This window comes from Botryllus schlosseri, chromosome 14 (assembly GCF_051294905.1).
Source record: "Botryllus schlosseri isolate E-star chromosome 14, Bs_hap1, whole genome shotgun sequence".
Taxonomy (NCBI): Eukaryota; Metazoa; Chordata; class Ascidiacea; order Stolidobranchia; family Styelidae; genus Botryllus; species Botryllus schlosseri.
The window spans coordinates 14,400,918-14,419,028 of NC_137249.1; the positions used below are offsets into that span (position 1 = coordinate 14,400,918).

At 41.4% G+C, this 18,111-nt stretch overlaps 1 long non-coding RNA gene across 1 annotated transcript; it reads left to right on the top strand.

Moving 5' to 3' along the window:
• Positions 1 to 9,902: 9,902 nt before the first annotated feature.
• Positions 9,903 to 15,767, top strand: LOC145456270 (uncharacterized). Its single transcript, XR_013920551.1, has 5 exons — positions 9,903 to 10,479; positions 11,574 to 11,744; positions 11,813 to 11,892; positions 13,611 to 13,732; positions 15,514 to 15,767. It is a non-coding gene; the product is annotated as an uncharacterized LOC145456270 (long non-coding RNA).
• Positions 15,768 to 18,111: the final 2,344 nt, after the last annotated feature.

Below are 18,111 nucleotides of genomic sequence, written 5' to 3' on the forward strand. Positions count from 1 at the left end.
ACAAAACTGTGGCTTTTTACTCAGCAAGAGCAAAGCAAGCTATACCTTGAAGCATTCGTAATATTTTAAAGATACTGATGAATATAATGATGATCCTCATCATTCTCTACTTCTAATCTCTAAAGCAATTCCAATTATCAATGCCCATTGGAATTAATGAAAGACTCACGGAAATACAGACGAATGGATGTGGCAATCTTCTACATTTGCACTCAAGGGATTTGCACAGTATCCGTATCCGCATCTGAAAACAGCTCATTCATGGCTAGTTTGAACTGTCAACTAAAACGTGAAAGCTCAAATCACTTTTATGGAATCACCAATCAGGTTTTGAATAAACTTTATTGGATAGTGAGTGAGGATTTCAAGAAGGGAACTGCAAGATAGATATCACTATCTTCACCAGTGAGCTCAGATGCAATTTGAAAGGCTACTATCATGGCTTGAATGCAGAGATTATATTGCATGTTGTTACCTTGGTAATTCCTCATGGTAAATGGATTTGCAAAAATATATTTCAGCATATATGTAGTAAATGCCTTCATTCGCTTCACTTGAGGGGATCTCTAATCGCAGCGGTAGATCTTTTTGACATTTTTCATAGTCATATGAACAAGACTGCCAAGTTATAAGCTTCCAACTAGAACCACTTATAGTTACCTGCACTATATTGTGGTGGCGTTGGCTCAAACACCAGTCAGGGTTCATATTGGCTTTATTAAACATATTCAAGAGATATTGCAACGAGTAGACAAAATAGTTGAGACCAGTAGACAAAATAGTTGAGACCAGAGGCATACTCAGAGTTCCAAGTTGTATGAGGAAATTTCAATAAGCATATATATAAATTGTATGATACAATCATAATGATCAAAGTGCAGTGCAATACTTTTTTGAACTAATCTCACAAAAATTAATGCTCTGTTCTGCACGGTTTTGGACAAAAGATTTATGCTATATAAATGCGTGAATGTAGTTACGTAGCCTATGCCATTTATGCAGAAACAATTATTCAAGTACAAGTGCTATAGTGTACTCAAGCAGGAAGTATAAATTGTAACTCAAACATCTCTATCTGATTACTATGCAAGTTATCTTCGACACATATATTTCACAAGAACCGACTGTTGGATGACAAAGATACGCCTTATAATAGATTCAAAAAAGCCCTACTTGATCACCTCTTGTCGTTACACTAACACTGTTGCCCTACCTCGCCCAGACATTGCTTCATTGATCATTTGCTACCATCGTTTAATTTGTCTTCTATTTTATTTTTTTAACTACTGTAACCTTTTTTACAGCCAGACTGCTTAGAGTCAAGTGTACCTGTTTGATGCTGGTGTGATCAGACTAGATGACCTTCACGGTCTTATCGATCATTCCTATCTAATACCGAATACTGTGCAAGCATATTTTCTGTACCACCATCACTGCCGTGTGTTATGTATTTTGGTTGGATGAAAATAAAGACTCTCTCTCTCTCTCTCTCATATGCAGATATCAGTTGACACCGGCAGAAGATTGAGGAATTTCTAAAATGAATGAGATGTAAGCGAGCAACCATACCAAAACTACCTTTGGTCTCTGCTGGCTAACCATCATATTTTTGGCGCTTCGGTAAAAGCTCATAACTAGGTCGAATTTTTTGACATTTAAAAAAAGTTGTAGCGTTAGGTCAAACAGTGTCAAGAAAGTTAAAAGTTTTTTGAAACCTGCATTTCGTTTGTACCTTAGATTTTGCACTGTCTGTGAACTTATCATTTGACATTTGGCAACTTGTAGCATGGGCTTACTGTTGTAGATGGCCGATTGTCTGCTCACTGTGAATTATAAACATTCAAATGAAACATGGTGTTATGCTCAACGTACCGCAATATCTCAACTGAGGCAAGACTGCGTGGGAATTGCATGGTTCTAATATCAAGAAGCGCATGATGAAAATTGTGATGTAGACACCATTGCCAGAATGAAGCAACACGGTTTGTTACCAGCAGTGTACGCACAACTTCAGTGCTGTCAGCCAAAAACTACTGCTGTTGAACGTTTACTCCACTCTTGGCAAGCTATTTGGCAAGGGGACAGACAGACTCTTTCTACCCGTGAATGTAGGAAAGTATCTTCCGTTGAACTACAATTTTTTTTAAATATTTCTAACATAATGCGTAATGAATTATTTGTACCATAATGCGTAATGTAACTGTTGGAATTTTTCATAGGCCAGTTTTCGTTAAAATGAAGTTTTTTCATGTAAAAATTTGTCAGTTTTTGAGGCAAAAAAGTTATGTTTCAGGCCAAACTACTTTGTAAGGACCGAGAGTTCCGACCAGAAATGAAGAGGAGTGTTACAATTTGCATACGCTAGGTCAAACTTGGTCAAAATCAAGATTTTTAGGGTCAAAAAATGTGAAAATTATGATTTTTTATGTCAAAATCTTATGTTTTTAAGGTAAATAAATCGCCCTAGTCATCACATTTAGTTGGTGTTGGTCAGGAAGTATTTCTACATTTTCACAGTAGGCTACATAAGTAAACGTTTTGCCTATCTGCACTATTATTTATTCAGGTGGCTATGTCTTGGAAGACTTCCAGTTCTACATGGAACAGTTTTCAGTCAAAAGTCCTTTTCACAATATGGATTTCGAAAAGTATAAATTTGATTTGGGAAAAGTTTGCATCACATTTACAAATTTTCTTCAGAACCACGCGATATAGCCGTATCAAGGTAACTGAGTAGATTTTCGAGGAATCTACCCGGTACCTGTTACATCATGCCGGTATTGAAATGAACTCAAATATTTTCAGCGGGCACTCTCGTCAGGGGTAATCGTCTGCAGTCGAGTAGATATTTACACCGTCATCTCTATTTCTACTTGAGTAGCAGGGCTGACTGCTTTGTCCACCTCTGCATACAGTACTTTAAGTGCTGCGGTAACTGTATTTTGCATTAGCTCTATTCATCTCTCTTTGAATTCCACTTCTAGGATGTCAGAATTTTGCGACAAATTTTCCCAACATTATCTATTAAAAGCAGGGGGAGCAACCGTTTTGCTATTCACGGCCTTATTTCGATTACTTATGTAGCCTACGGCCGCATCCCAAGGCATCTCAGTAATGGACGCCAAATACACATGTTTACAGCCTCCAGCGCATAGTACTAATTGAGTTACTGGTCGACGGCCGCATAAAATTTCTCATTAGGGCCACAGGTTCCAAAAAAGCTTCCAACATACCGTGAGAAAATGTGCATGGCCTCAGCTCACAAAATCCATCTCCCGAATAAGTCTCTCGCACAAAAAGACGAAGTTTCTGATGATTCTGTTGCGCGAATTATTCCACTTCCTCATGTAAGTGATTAATGTCATAGAAGATATAAGGCTGAATTCTTTTAACTGACACACATCTTTCACCGCAGTAGCTCTTCAACAAATTCCTCCAACTTTTGCGATTCTTTTGTCTCTCAGCTCTCACTGTACGGACAGTATTCTTGGTACCAGCCACAGGTCACATTTTGACAAATTATAGAATCGTCGGATATATCACTTGCCTGATATGATACAAAAGACATGTTGGCGTACATAAGCATGATAATGATAACATTAACAAGGAAGCTAGGACAGGTTACTCCAGTTGCAAGGTAACACGATAACATGCCGCTTACACTGCCTGAAAAACCTTACCGGCAGCAAAATTCGACATCTTAATTTATAAATTGATATCTCATCATCACGAATGACGCACAGAAAACATACCGCGCTAACCAATTAACTTCCTACATCTGATTAGAACGCAACTTTTCCCTATGCTCAAGCGGCAGAGAATGCATCTTGGCGACAGCCTCCCAAACTGCCGAAGCGGAACGATCGCTAGTGTCTACACCACCTTAGAACACTATGGTCCTATATGGTGTCGACACCAGCAAATCTCACGGCTCAGTGAAATTGTATCACGTCACAATTTCCATTTGGCTACAGGCAATTTGACGGTCATTTTTGACCAGCTTGCCGAGCATTAAATTTGGTAAAACGGGTATCAATCGAAAGCTGACTACCAAAATCACAAATGACCATTCTGCGCGAAACGCAGTGTCGGAGGCCCCGTGGATATACTCAGCTATCGCAGCTCCCGCAGCTATCGCAGCTATCACTTGTGGATATACTCAGCTATCACAGCTATCGCAGCTATCACCAAAAATCGCAGACATACAGGTCATTTAAAGGTCACGTATCGTCTAGGGCGCAGCTGTCAGCGCTGGAGCTTGTGTTGGTTGAAATAGTGCGCAGCTATCAGATCCGCAGCACGTCTGAGTTGAAATAGTGCGCAGCTATCAGATCCGGAGCAAGTCTGAGTGAAAATAGTGCGCAGCTATCAGATTCGGAGCACTTCCTGGTTGAAATAGTGCGCAGCTATCAGATCCGGAGCACGTCCAGGTTGAAATAGTGCGCAGCTATCACATCCGGAGCAAGTCTGAGTGGAAATAGTGCGCAGCTATCAGCTCCGGAGTACGTCCGGGTTGAAATAGTGCGTAGCTATCACTATCACTACTGTGGATATACTCAGCTATCACCAAAAATCGCAGACATACAGGTCATTTAAAGGTCACGTATCGTCTAGGGCGCAGCTATCAGCGCTGGAGCTTGTCTGGGTTGAAATAGTGCGCAGCTATCAGATCCGGAGCACGTCTGAGTTGAAATAGTGCGCAGCTATCAGATCCGGAGCAAGTCTGAGTTGAAATAGTGCGCAGCTATCAGATCCGGAGCATGTCCAGGTTGAAATAGTGCGCAGCTATCAGCTCCGGAGCACGCCCGGGTTGAAATAGTGCGCAGCTATCAGATCCGGAGCAAGTCTGAGTTGAAATAGTGCGCAGCTATCAGATCCGGAGCATGTCCAGGTTGAAATAGTGCGCAGCTATCAGATCCGGAGCACGTCCAGGTTGAAATAGTGCGCAGCTATCAGCATCGGAGCGCGTCCAGGTTGAAATAGCGCGCAGCTATCAGATCCGGAGCACGTCCAGGTTGAAATAGTGCGCAGCTATCAGCATCGGAGCGCGTCCAGGTTGAAATAGCGCGCAGCTATCAGATCCGGAGCAAGTCTGAGTGGAAATAGTGCGCAGCTATCAGCTCCGGAGTACGTCCGGGTTGAAATAGTGCATTTTCAAGTATCAGTAACAATAGGATGACTAATTTACTATTCTTCGAAATTGCAATGAAATGTCAGTCTTGGCCGTCTGAGTGTCGAGTCATATGACTTGGTTCGAGTCATGTGCAATGACTCGAGTCCAAGTCGAGTCATTACACATATAGGCTCGAGTCGAGTCATTTCCGTATTTTGAGAAAATGACTTGAGTCAAGTCGAGTCATAGGTGTAGCTCAGAGGCGGCCAACATACGGCCCGCGAGCCAGATCCGGCCCGCGAAGGGATTTTGTCCGGCCCGCGGAGAATTTTCCGTCTTACATGATAATGTGGCCCGCGGACCCAGTCTGCCGAGATTTCCAACTATACTTGCTTACTACGTCAAATTTTAGTGACTGTATGTTATGACAGTGCTCTTCAACCTTTTTCGACGTGGTACACCCTTTTAACGTTTGCTCAAAACTCGTACACCCATGTTCATTAGGGGTCTTCAAAAATGACTTTTTTCTCAAATCGTACTGGCTACTTGATAAAATTGTTAGGTTACCTAGGTTACCTAACTTAAGCCTACACACCAAATTTGGTTCAATTCCAACCAGTAGCCACATTGCTACGGGAGAAGAAAGTTTCTATTTATTATAGAAAAATAAATAACGAAAAATTTCAAATTATTCTGTTCACCCCATGAAAGTATTAGGTTGTCTATAAAAACGATGTTATTCAAATTTGGTTCAATTCCAACTAGTAGAAGCGGAGTTATTGCCGTCAAAAATTTGGATTTGAATAAAATAGTATTTGGTCATAGAGTCTATTCGCAGCTAGTTAGGCCGCCCGCCACGCAAATTGGAATTTATTTCGTGTCAGCCCAAAAACAGCATGACATTACGAAAGATAATCAACCTAAATGTAACAGTATTGGGGAGAGAGTAGGTAAAGCTACTGCTGCAGAAGCGGTAATTCAGATCAGCGATGATAGCAGGCGCACCAGCCTACTGCGTATCAGGCCTGCCCCACGCCACACACAGTCGATAGTAGCACATTAGCTGCAAGAGACGTCAGTAACCTCAGACCGTATGCCGCTATACACAGTCTATTGTCGCTAATTTGCATCACAAATAACAAAATACTAAATTGCAAATGTCTGGCGAAATATTGGACATAAAATCGGCATTTTAAAACGAAAGGGTTTCGATTTCAACATGGAAGTTGTTTCGACCCTGGCTGGCAAACGTCACTTCATTTTTGTGCATTGCGGTATTTATTAACGTCGGGTAGGAAGTACCGATTCAAGAAGTCTGAGCTATCACGGCGGTTTCCTCAAAAATCATTAAAAGACAAATGACTTGCTGGACACATGTTTGTTAACTGCATACTTTCCAAAACCAAACGGAACCATTGGTCTGTTGCCGACGGCTAAATGAATAGGAGAAATATTTGTTTATGACATCACAATCAAGCGCTGTACATTATTACACTTGAGGTAACATCGTACCATATTGCTCATTAACCTGTGCGTCAACCTGTAATAGGGATGGTGTGAACCTCTGAAAGGTTCAGGTTCGTGTGAACGCGAACCTTTTTGAAAGGTTCTGTGTGAACGCGAACGTGAACCTCGTGACGTCATGTGACGCAGTGTTGGGATGACTCGAGTCATGACTTGACTCGAGTCAGACTCGAGTCACCTTTTTCGTATGACTTGACTTGACTCGAGTCACTTTGCTAAATTGACTTGACTTGACTTGACTCGTCGTATCAGAAAAGTGGATTGACTCGTGACTCGGAGCAAAATTCACGAGTCAATTTCAAGTCATCAAGTAATAGGTGTTGATAAAAATCACTGTATCTTGCTTATCTTCGGATTGTTCGTGAAACGCTGGTGTAACCCGTGAGAGCGACCAATCATTCAATGATCGTGCGTTTTACTGAGCCTCCATTGTTATCTCACAAATAAATTGACCGCAAACGAAGTTATCGAAGCTTACAGCTTACGTTGTCGTAAACTAGTATAGTAAAGTAATTTAATAGCAAAATGTCTATTTCTGTTCTCTTTTCTTACCTTAACCAAGCCTCTTGTTTTAATAATTGACTTCGAATATAGTTTATATAGTCCTCAGCCATTGGCGCAGGCTCGAATTGTATCATATCAGTTTGTAAATGGGTAATGTATTGCATCTTATCAATTCGTTTCTCTATTCTCTATTTCGGCTGGTAATTATAAACTGAGGCTATGCAATTAGCAGTTTTACGTATATGTGAGCGGTACAATGCCTTCTCGCGTGTTTATTCAACCCTATATTCGTTCATCTGTTCAAAATCAATGACGACGCAATCAGTATTTCAGACAGCTAGCAAAATGCAATGACGTAATCATACCTCATACTTCGAAAAGGCAACTTGACTTGAATTGTGACTTGACTCGTGACTTGACTTGACTTGACTCGACTTGACTCGAGTCAACTCCAAAAATCGAGTGACTCGACTTGACTCGAGTCACCTCCAAAAATCGAGTGACTTGACTTGACTCGAGTCACCTTCGAAAATCGATTGACTTGACTTGACTCGAGTCAAAATGTGCAATGACTCGAAATGACTCGTGACTCGAAGGTAGTGACTTGATCCCAACACTGATGTGACGCCATATTGCTAATTTCAACCCTATATTTCAATGAAGTGATAGCCTGTAGTAATGTACACAATACCTAGCGACGACTCGTGTCACATAATGCCACAATGCCGAAGTATGTATTGACGTTTTAAACGTCGCTAAATATATCAACTGAGGCAATCAAATGATATTATAATGCCATAAATTCAATAACTTCTGTCGCTTTGCCAACAATTTCGATGAGGACTTGCCAGGGAATACAAGCTTACGCCTAAACGGTCTTGGCCAGACCGGACAATATACACGGATATTGAGCAGAGTGCAAAACAGGTTTCTATACTTGCTACCGATATTACCCCATTAAGAAGTTATACAGCAATAGCCAACACCCTAATTGCACGGATTTGCTTATTATGATGCAGTAAACATATGAAGTCAAGATTGAGCCGTACGCCTTCTATATTTTTACATCATAAAACGATATCAATCTCACTGATTGGTTGAATGAGCGTCATTCGCTGACTACATGTAGTGTATTCACAAACGGAAAGCTGGATATTTCGAGCAAAATTTTGTAACAAGGCAAGTAAAATTTTTGAGATTGTCAAGGTGCATGCTCGAATTGCTCGTTTAGTGTTGATTGTTTTTGCTGCCAGTGCCATGCATAGAGTGGTTCGCAGTTGAAATGCAATAAATGTGAACCAAAGATGTTATAATGAAGTTAAAATTGTAATGTAAGAAAAATGTTCACAGTGCAGAACCTACCAAGGTTCTGTTGTGAACGCGAACCTCAAAATTTCCGAGGTTCACACACAGAACGCGAACGTGAACCTCACGTTCACACCATCCCTAACCTGTATACTATACAGTATGTATAGGTATACTGACTGACCCATAAACCTGCCTTTGTGATAGCTAGCCATCGGCTCATTGTAATTCGGATCTGGTACACCCCTGTACACCCCATCCGAGTGGTACACCCTTTGCAAATTCTGGTACACCCTAGGGTGTACGACAACCCCGGTTGAAGAGCACAGTGTTATGATATACGTGTGCGCGCATGCGCAACGTGCGAGAGTGGAGCTTACGTCGAAGCGAGAAGACTTGCGTTATCGTCATTTACAATGTACTCAACTCTAATGTCGTTTGTGGTAATCATGGTGTTTGTCGACTATACAATGGTCATTTACACCAGGCTGATATTTCTTATTTTTCATTCCGTAACCGCCGAATTGTAGCACGACACACTTCTAGGCTTTTGCAAGACGTAGGGTTACCATGTTTTGGAAATCTGAAAAGATGACACTTTTTCAAAATTTCAGACTTGCAAAACCAGAGGAAAATATCGAAGAATGGTCAATTTTTCCCACTTCGTGGTCGGTTGGCTAAATCAAAGAAAGGTCAACTTTCTCTCTCAGCGCCCAAAATACAGTTTTTCCTTTTACATTATCAATTGGTTGACTAAAAGAAGGTCAACTTTCCGGCTCATATCCCGAAATAGCCGCTGGAGCGTTACTTCAGTGCTAATTTACTGTCTCTCAGTCGATTTCGCCATATATTTAACAAAAATTCTCAAAAAAGAGGAAAATCTCAAAAAAGAGGACATATGATGGTCCTCCGACGACACTTCCAAAAAAGTCAAAAAAGAGGACAAATATCTTAAAAGAGGACGTATGGTAACGGTAACCCCAGTAAGACACCGCTTATACCAGTGATCGCCAACTCAAAACGGGTTGCGGGCCGCTTTTCAAATTTCGTAGAGGACGCGGACCCCATGAATTCAATACCCAGCAAACACCCGATATCCCATGGATTTACTGGTATGTCCACAATTGTTCCAACCCATCCCACCTCCCACGGTTAGTTACTGAGGACTTGCTCAGTTTGTCACAAACTGGACGTCCAGTTATGTAACTCCAGATGACTTCCAGTGGAAGAAATTTTTAGAATATTCCTATTCGCATCACCAATGAATATTCCAGAGGATGTCATAGTAGTATGTCACCTGGATGCCACGTACATAGGAGTTCATCAGGATGCCCCTACTTGGATATCGCTTTCATGGGGTCCAGCTGGCTTGTTATTCTTCCCCATGCACATCGCGGACGAAATCGTAAGACATATAGGCTTATAGCCATTTATCAGTGTACTGGTTTTATGAAAATATATCGCAATCCTGCGTTGTATTGATTTGAATAAATTGCTGAATTATAAAGAGGCATATAGCTGGACCCATAAGCGTGCACAACTGCACAATTGTGCAGTGTGCACATCATGGCGAAACACGTGTTCTGAATATATATCCCGATATAGCGAAATACTGGAACAAATGTGCGCATCAATGTGAAATTGTGATGCAAGTGGCGGTATCACAACGCGATTTACTAAGGATGATACGCCATGACTATTTGTAGCACATAGCACGTCTCTACATTCTACAATCGCGGCCCTATCGTGAAAACCAGACAGACATCTTCAAACCAGACAGCCTTCTTCCTTCTCCGTCACGTGTTACCTGCGCAGTCTAGCGCGACGGCGCGTGCATCTGACATTTGAATCTGAGTTGATGTCTGTGTGACTGATGCGACGAGGTTCTTAGAGATAATGGACGCAGACAAAACAGTCATTGATTAGATTGAGAATCTGTACGAAGCAAAAACAGAAGAGTTGATGTCTGTGGTTAGTGTTGTTGATTCAGAAACTCTACCTGAACCGCTCCAACAGAGAAACAGTTTGAAATGGTAAGAGTTCTAATCTTTAGAATGATGCGTAAATAGACCTAACTATACCGTATACATTTCTTGTGAGCGTAATTTAGCTTCTCCTTTTTCGTTGATAGTTTGTGTTCAATATCGATGTATGGTAGAACATTAAATTGTTTGCTGCGCCTCATTATTTCTTCGAATGCAGATACGCCATACTGTGAATGTGAATACGAATATGATTGAAACGCGATAAACACCGATTTGCTGATTCATTCCAATAGCAATGCTTTGCTGGTCGGTAGACTGAATGTTCCTCAAGATATTGATAAAAATATCTTGTGTATTTGCGTGGTCATATAGTAATTTATGTAATGAGGCAATTATATATTGCTTGATCACATGGCTAACCCTATGATTTATACTAGTTTGATAGCGCTTATGACTGGTTGCCGCCATTGTGGATTGTTCCCAATTTACAACTCTTGTTGAACTTGAAAGTATTCTGCTGACTTTTCCTTTGAAAACCTTATAAAATTATTACATTTACTGAATAGTATTGTCTCTTATACAACCTCTATGAGTAATTGAGTATGAACAAGTGCAAGTTATATACTTTGATAGGATACCATGATTGATTATTATCAAGTTCATTATTGATGACTATGCACCTTTTTTGTACATGAAACGCTCTTGCCGTGGCCAAATTCACCCTGTATATATAGCCGCACCGGTGTAAATTGTCCAGTAACGTCAACGGCAAGGTAACTGATGTGATATACAAGCATATTGTTTGAACGTGATAGAAGGCATTGTTTTAAAATTGGGTTGAACCCCTCTGCAAGGTAAGGAAATGCATGTGCCGCAATCAAACCCTCAACTCAGAGCCGCGGTTTGGCCTATATTGCCCAGCAAATCGCGGCTATCAGAATGAATTATCGAATTACCATTGATGATGTAATCATATTCCGGGTGTTTCACAGTAGCCAATATTCTCGCCAACAATAACCTTATAAATGATTAGTGTGTAAATGTACTATTGGCAGCATGCTTCCACCCACATCGGTTTGTTTTTGTTTCGCGCACTGTCAGATGACTTCAATACAACCATTCTGATTATTTCAATTTCTTAGATATCAGCAATATCTGCCATTTGTGATGACCAAGTCAAGCCGACTGTACGAAGAATGCATTATAGAGTGCGCAGTGTAACGTCAACATAATGAAGTACTAAACTACAGCATCGGCTTCAACTCGATAGAAAAGAGCACGGAACAAGTGGTGCCTGTATAATATCATTTTCTGTGAGTTACATGGTGATCCTACCTATCATATCCGAAAATCAATGTTCAAAATCAGAATCTATTCTCAGGCACCGGATGCAAAATCCATTCATCAACAATGTCAAGTGTTGCGTCATACCCCGGTATCAAAGTTGGAGAGCAAACGAAGGTAACATAAATACTAGGATACAATTTGCAAAAACCGAAGGTGGTTGAAGAATTTTTGGTTGGTACTCAATCAGTCATAGCGTCATACATTCCTGCTCAAGTTCAAGTAGCAGTAGTGACCGAGTGTTCAAGTAGAAGTAGAGAATCAAGTTCTGAAAATTGCACGAGTATCAAGAAGTGGATTAGCTCGAATTGTCGAATTCTTTAGAGTGTAATCGTAAGTGACCAATAACCATTTCCGAATATAGGTATAGTCAAGGTGAAAGTATATCAGTATTGGTACTCCAGTAGCACTAGAAGCAACATCCTAAATTTCTGCTCCAGCGTAAGCAGCAGTTTACAAGATGTGTTAAGACTACAAGCGGAAATAAAATTGGAACCCAAGTAAAGCATCAAATTTCTAATCACGTGTACGTAGAGATCTATAAGGCATGTAAAAACTGCTTTTAGTGCAAGCAGAAATGGAGTTGAAAGAACTCAAGTACTTTGTTTGATAGAGTAGATTTGGTCTACGTCAGAAGTGGCCAACCCGTCGCTCGCGAGAAGGTTTTCAGTGTCCCGCGAGTTAATTTTCGAATTTGGTTGTAATATCAATAAATAAAATAGGCAGGTAACTTATTGCGAGCTTGCAAGATCAACCGAAAATATGATAAGCCTGACCGCGAACTTTATGATGTTGATGACGATAATATACGTTCCGACTCATTGGCGGAGGCAAGGGCCATCCACATTTTCGTATATGAACATGAAGTAGAATATTTCGTCGCAGATTTATTTGACTTGATATTTTTCTTGACACTTCGCGCGATTCATTGTCACTCGATTTCTAGCTTCTTTAGTATTGTTTCCCTCTCATGAAAATTAAATATGCGCCCATTCTACAAAATTGAGCCTAACTATATTCGCAATTATGTGAGAACGTATTATCCTACATGCGACTTCGCGCCTGTACTCGCAGAAAGATAGTCGTTGATGAAACCTTTGCGCAAAATGATAGACATATGTTCACTGAAATCTTTGTTATTGATATATATACAAGCCCTGATTATTCATGTCCTGGTCAATTGAGCCCAGCTGTATACAGAGGCGACCCACAATATATGCAACATTATTATTGCCCGAATTCATTCATTAACATTGATAAAATTTCGCTCTTGGCCCGGCTAGGACTTGCACATAGTGTTTTCATGACATGTTCGTTATCGAATTTGATGCATAGTAATATTAATATATGTCCTGTTTATACCATTACCTAATCCTGTTCGCTCCTATCGGACGATTAAAAAAAGGACATCAACATTAAAGTGGCCCATGCAGTTGTTCGTAAATCTCATGTGGCCCTTTGGCCGAAAAGTTCGGCCACCCCTGATCTAGGTGTTGCATTATCATAGCATGTAATTGTAAATGACTGTTTTCAAATAGGCTATCAAAGTAGTATTGTTACCCAAGTAGAAGTAGAGGTGACACCTGACATCATAAATATCTATCGATTTACAAGACATGATAAGACTACTTCAAGTGGAAATAGAGAATGAACTTGAAAATTAGTCGAGTAAGTCGTTCAAAGAAGTAGATCTGGTCTTGGTGTCGCTTTCTTTGAGCATATATAATTGTTCCCAACCAGGATGCTGTGTATTCTGGCATTACGATGCTATGATGTATTATTTCTTGTAATCCATGTACGCCATATACCAAACTAATCCGCAAATCAATGAAAAGGTAATCACTTCTCCGCTGCCTGCTGCAAAGTCCATTCATCTGCAACACAAGTGGACTACGAGGAAGCAGTGAATTCTTTGTTACGTCATGCCCCGGAAAAAGTCAAAAAGCCGAAATTGAAGGTATCAATCAGTTGAGCTCATATGAAACCGGGGAGGGGTCAAAGTAGTCGGTGTCCGTACCCAAGTAGAAGTAATGTCACAGATTCCCTCCCAAGCATAAGTAGCAATTTACAAGGTAAAGTCGTGTCCGCTAAATTCAGAGACCGTGTAACCGCTTTATTCGGCCAAAAATGCTTGTACAGGAAAGAAGTAAAATTGCATTTAAAATACTCCGGCCGGTTAATGCGGACAACACCAATTCTGTGGTTAATTCGGCCAAAATGGGCGGAACCACACTGAATAAAGTAGAGTCGACTGTATATCAAAACTGTACTGAAAGTATGAGTAGCGATTTACCGGTTATGTCATACCTATTTCCAGTGGAAGTTAACAAGTACTCTGTAGTTGGATGGAAGTTGATTTGGGCGTATTATCGCATTCATTAAATATGAAACACAGTGGCGACAAACTCGTCTGATGTCGCATGCCGGACTTAAAAGCTTCAGATCGCTCGGGCCCCACCAATGGAGTGATTCCAAACTATTACCTGAAAATCCGTGCAATAGTTTTTCATTTGAAACTTGATTATCAGGCCTTTCAACACAGTAGTGTAATAGATGAATTATATTTCGGATCATATGGGTTCTATTCTAGTTGCACCTATATTAGCAAACAACGAAATTGTCAATAATATGGTGATTAAGCGGCAGAATACAGTTGAAAATCAATGAAACAGTAGCTCTTCTAATATGATGTCGGCAAGCCGGTATTTTTCTATGCTACCGATGTTTTACTCGAACATGGCGGCAAACCTGGGTATGTGTTGAGGTAAACAAAGTATTTAATTGTAAATACGGACGTTGGAATTTTCTTCATGGCCTTAGAAGGCGATTTAGGTTTCCCTCGAGGCCGGATACCATTTGAGTCTTTTGTGATGCAACACAATAAGCAATTTTCTCCGTACTCGACATTTGCAGTGTTGAGGGATTATTTAATGGAATTATTTCTTATGAAAATTTCAAACATTAGAAAAGTGCTGCATAATACACGCATTGTTCAATCTACACAGAATTGCTGGGCGGTTTGTATCTTTGACACCCCTGATGTAATGGAATGTGGCTTCTTCCGAACATGGGTTGGTTAGTTGAAGTTGAAGTAGTCAGTACTCTCAAGTAATACATCATTTCTATTGAAGTATATGTAGTGTTAAACCTACCTCGAGGAAGCAGTTAGTGTGATGTCGTAAACTTGGTCGAGGTGCCGGTTGATTTTAGCATATAACTGTTAGTGGCGATTAACAAATTGAAGTATTCAACATTGGGACTATAGTGGAAGTAGAAGTAACTTGGAGTAGTTTTAACATACTTCGTAAATCACAGCATACTCCAGTATAAATTGAAGTTGAAAGGTACTCGAGTGGTTTGAAAATAGTGAATGTGGTTGTAATGTTTCATTCTTTTACCATGTAATGGTTCGAACATGTGTAGCCGAAGTAGAAGTGGTCGTTTTTGGTAGTTAAGCTGAAGTAAGAAGTAACATCATAAATTTCTATTGAAGTAGAAGTAGGGATTTTCAAGATATGTCAATTATTTCAAGTGGAAGTAGAAATATAAGTTGATAAGTACTCGAGTAGTTTGAAAAAGTAGTATTCGTCGAAAAGGAGTAGTTAGTTCTCGAGTAGACATCTAAGTAACGTGAATCTGTAGTGAAGTATAAGTAGCGCTTTCCAAGGCGATGTTCAACTACTTCGAGGGGAAGCAGTCGACGTAAAGAATTCACTGACATTGCTGTATCTATTTCAGGCACAAGCGCCGAGAAGAAGCGTTTTGGCGCAACAACTTCTGATTGCCGAAGAAAAAGAATAGGCACTCAACATCAGCAAACGGTGCTTTGATTTAATTCTTGCATTGTGACTTTTTACTGAACCCGTTTTGTCATGCTCGTTTCAAATTGTTGCTGTTTCTTTAGTCTTGTGATACCATTCTATTTAACTCTATTTGATATTCATTCAATCAATGTTTTTTTTCACATAGACTGTTCCATTAGCTTCGAGTTGTCCTAGCAGTTACTGTGTCTTATATTCCTGCGACACCTTTTTATGTACTTAAGCTAATGACAAACAGTCTAAGTAAAAAAGCATTGAGTGGTTTTAGCAGCTGCTGTTTATTGAACCCCTGTGACACATTTTCTGTGATTACTTGTTGCAATATGATTTTTCACTTCATCCTTGACTGTGTTAAGTGGTAGTAGTTCTCGCCTTTTACATTTGTGTGTTCGTTAATAGTAGTATAGCTTCGTTGATAATAACCAATATCGTATTTGTATTTTGCCAGTTTCGTTGCTCGCTCAGCCAATATACGCAGTGTGTGAGCTGATATGATGTTGTATCCCATGTTGTTAGCCGTTAGCCGTTGAACCAGGTATGGAGTCGAGATGAGAAAGAGGGCGAATGACACTTCCATAGGGAGTGGCACCACGTACGCAGTACGTCAGGCGCGTCCATTAGGGAGTGGCGTCATGTACACAGTACGTCAGGCGCGTCCATAGGGAGTGACGCCATGTCCACAGTACGTCAGGCGCGTCCATAGGGAACCACGTGACGTCCAGGCTAGGCCACACGCGTCCGTGAGGAGTCGCTTCATGTCCACAGCACGTCATTGTGGACGTACTCAGAGGGCAGACAGGACGTCTCTAGTTGTCGACAAATCCAATCCAGGGAGGTAACGGCAGGAAGTAACCGGATGTCCGGCCTGCTATTCCACCGGAAGTCAACTGGACGTCGAGTGTTTGCTGGGTATCGAGATTAATCAGGCCACACAAAGTTGAACAACGACGATATCTCGTCACTTACTCAACCCTAATGAATTGATATCTTTGTAAATTAGCAGTACCGGGGTTATCGAACGGCTTGAAATCTAATTAGGGATTGCACCGTGTGTTGATTGATCAGATAGAACCAGACATCGCGGCGCCTGTGTGACAATGCTATTCTCAAATCCACATTGCATTCGTCATTATCGGCGAGAAATGGCTCTGAAGTGACGCTGCTGTCGTTAAAATACATTCGTTAAATACGGTTTATTCCTTGTATATGTGGATAAATGGGCGAATAATGTATCGATTCAGCAATCCGGCCCGCCAAGTACCTAATTTTCCTATATCCGGCCCGCCGGCTGGAAAAGTTGCCCGCCTGTACACTGAAAATCACGAAGATAGTCCTTGCATGACATGTAATGAATGAATTTGAATCCGGAAGTGCTCCGGTGCTGATAGCTGCGCATAATTCGAGTCCACATGTTCTCCGGAGCTGCTAGCTGCGCACTATTTGAACCCAGACGTGCTCCGGAACTGATAGCTGCGCACTATTTCAACCCGGACATGCTCCGAATCTGATACCCGCGCACTATTTCAACCCGGACGTGCTCCGGAGCTGATAGCTGCGCACTATTTCAACCCAGACAAGCTCCAGCGCTGATAGCTGCGCCCTAAACGATACGTGACCTTTAAATAACCTGTATGTCTGCGATTTTTGGTGATGGATGTGATAGCTGTGATAGCTGAGTATATCCACAGCAGTGATAGTGATAGCTGCGCACTATTTCAACCCGAACGTACTCCGGAGCTGATAGCTGCGCACTATTTCCACTCAGACTTGCTCCGGATGTGATAGCTGCGCACTATTTCCACTCAGACTTGCTCCGGATGTGATAGCTGCGCACTATTTCAACCTGGACGTGCTCCGGATCTGATAGCTGCGCACTATTTCAACCAGGAAGTGCTCTGAATCTGATAGCTGCGCACTATTTCCACTCAGACTTGCTCCGGATCTGATAGCTGCGCACTATTTCAACCGGGACATGCTCCGAATCTGATACCCGCGCACTATTGCAACCCGGACGTGCTCCGGAGCTGATAGCTGCGCGCTATTTCAACCCAGACAAGCTCCAGCGCTGATAGCTGCGCCCTAAACGATACGTGACCTTTAAATAACCTGTATGTCTGCGATTTTTGGTGATGGATGTGATAGCTGTGATAGCTGAGTATATCCACAGCAGTGATAGTGATAGCTGCGCACTATTTCAACCCGGACGTACTCCGGAGCTGATAGCTGCGCACTATTTCCACTCAGACTTGCTCCGGATGTGATAGCTGCGCACTATTTCCACTCAGACTTGCTCCGGATGTGATAGCTGCGCACTATTTCAACCTGGACGTGCTCCGGATCTGATAGCTGCGCACTATTTCAACCAGGAAGTGCTCCGAATCTGATAGCTGCGCACTATTTCCACTCAGACTTGCTCCGGATCTGATAGCTGCGCACTATTTCAACCCGGACATGCTCCGAATCTGATACCCGCGCACTATTTCAACCCGGACGTGCTCCGGAGCTGATAGCTGCG